This window comes from Typopeltis vanoorti, chromosome 7 (assembly GCF_054136105.1).
Source record: "Typopeltis vanoorti isolate ZY-2024b chromosome 7, IOZ_Tvanoo_1.0, whole genome shotgun sequence".
NCBI classification, from domain to species: Eukaryota; Metazoa; Arthropoda; class Arachnida; order Uropygi; family Thelyphonidae; genus Typopeltis; species Typopeltis vanoorti.
In genome coordinates, this window is record NC_143555.1 from 148404558 (window position 1) to 148406179 (window position 1622).

Consider the following 1622-nt stretch of genomic DNA (forward strand, 5'->3'; position numbering starts at 1 on the left):
CTTACTCACAGCTTAAGATTCATTGGTTTAGAGACTCATGTCTACTGCTGCCTTCTTGTGGTCATTATGGAAAGATTTAATATACTATACTTACAACAGAAATGGGCAATTTATGCTGAGGACATGAACAGCTCGGGTAAAGTAGGATAATACAATTTGACCTATATGAAATTGAATATTACACAACATCTATATATATATATATATATATATATATATATATATATATAGATGTTGTGTAATTATATATATGTTGTGTAAAAAAAAAAAAAAAAAAATATATATATATATATATATATTTATTTATTTTTTTTTTACACAACATATATATAATTACACAACATCTATATATATATATATATATATATATATATATATATATATAAATCTGTTATACAAATTTATGTAATATAATATTAATAATTTTACTTAATATCTATTAAGATTAAAGAATAAAAAACAGTGATATACACCTATAAAAAGAATTGATGTAATTTATTTATATAAATCAATTCATTGCAATTTGTTGAAGCGGAGGTAGACATTGGGAATCAATCGACCGTGAGATGCGGTGATTGATTCATTCCATCCAATACCCTTGGAGGGTAACGGATGGCAAGGCTGTACCAATGAAGTTTTAACTGAGGTTCGGCTGTTGCTGTTACCCTCCTGCCATGATCAGAGCTTTAATAGCTCATTAACACCTTATCCCTACACTGTCCTCTACAGATAACGGGAAATATGAAAAGCATTCTTGCTTCGCCCCTTTAAGCCAGTCCTTATAAGGATAAGATTTGTTGAAGCGGGATCTCAATTGGGAATTGGGGTTTGTTGAGGTGAATAAATATTTTTATCTCGTAAAACGAATAATTATCTGACGTTGAATAATTGCTCATAAGCCTTTTGGCTATCTGGCGTTGAATAATTGCTCATAAGCCTTTTGGCTAAGGTTAAAGTGTAGTTGCTGTTCTTACAAAGTTTTCGAGCTAAGCGAGAGAGTGTAGCGTTGAATAATCGTTCATAAGCTTTTCGGCCTTTTGGCTAGGATCAAAGTGTAGTTCTGTTCTTACAAATCTTAAAATGAATTTTAATTAATATCTATTAAGAATAAAAAAAATAAGTGATACATCTAAAAATAATTGATGTAATTTATTTGTATAAATCGATTCTTTGCAATGTCTTGAAGTAGAACATTGGGAATTTTATTTTTATCTAAAAATGAATACTTACCTGGCGTTGAATAATCGTTCATAAGCTTTTCGGCCTTTTGGCTAAGATCAAAGTGTAGTTTCTGTTCTTACAGAGTTTTCGAGCTAAGTGAGAGTGTAGCGTCTGTTCTTTCCAGTTGATATCAGATACGGGTCCCATAGGGGCTCGAGAAGATATCAAACTATCTAAGTACAGGCACTTTAAATCCCAGACTGGGGTAAAAGTAAACACGAGATAGGGATAAGGACCTTATAGGCCCCACCCTCCAGGCCATCTTCCAACGATGATATCTGTGGTTCCTCGTGTCCGGACCCTCGGCTTTGAGGTGGATGCTTGAACACTGGCAAGGAAGATAGCAGGAGCTATTATGAACTATGTAGGCGCTGAAAACATATTTGGGTTTACCCCTATGG

The 1622-nt window shown here is 32.9% G+C and overlaps 1 pseudogene; it reads left to right on the forward strand.

The window, feature by feature from the left end:
- The first annotated feature begins 1251 nt into the window (after nucleotides 1-1251).
- Nucleotides 1252-1413, forward strand: LOC150105181 (U2 spliceosomal RNA; annotated as a pseudogene).
- The last annotated feature ends 209 nt before the right edge of the window (nucleotides 1414-1622 follow it).